Genomic DNA, 326 nt, shown 5'->3' on the forward strand with positions numbered 1-326 from the left:
CCCATTCGAAGATCTTATTATACCTGAACGGAGAACACTACAATGCTCATAAGTATGATTGGTTTCCTCGCGATGATACTGCAGAGAATGCAACATTTGATCGACGAACTCCAGGTCTTTTCAAAGAGGAATGGAGAGGAAATGCTATTGTATCTCTCAGCCCGAAGACCTATATATGCTACCTGGGCGACGAGAATCATAAAACGATGAAGGTATCAGCTAAGGGTGTTCAGCAAGGTGGTAATCGCGATACATCAGTTCCGAGACTAGAAGGATTTGAAAACGTTGTTCGCAATCGCATCACACTCAACGCAACGAATAAGGGG

This window comes from Plasmopara halstedii (assembly GCF_900000015.1).
Source record: "Plasmopara halstedii genome assembly, contig: Scaffold_658, whole genome shotgun sequence".
NCBI classification, from domain to species: domain Eukaryota; phylum Oomycota; class Peronosporomycetes; order Peronosporales; family Peronosporaceae; genus Plasmopara; species Plasmopara halstedii.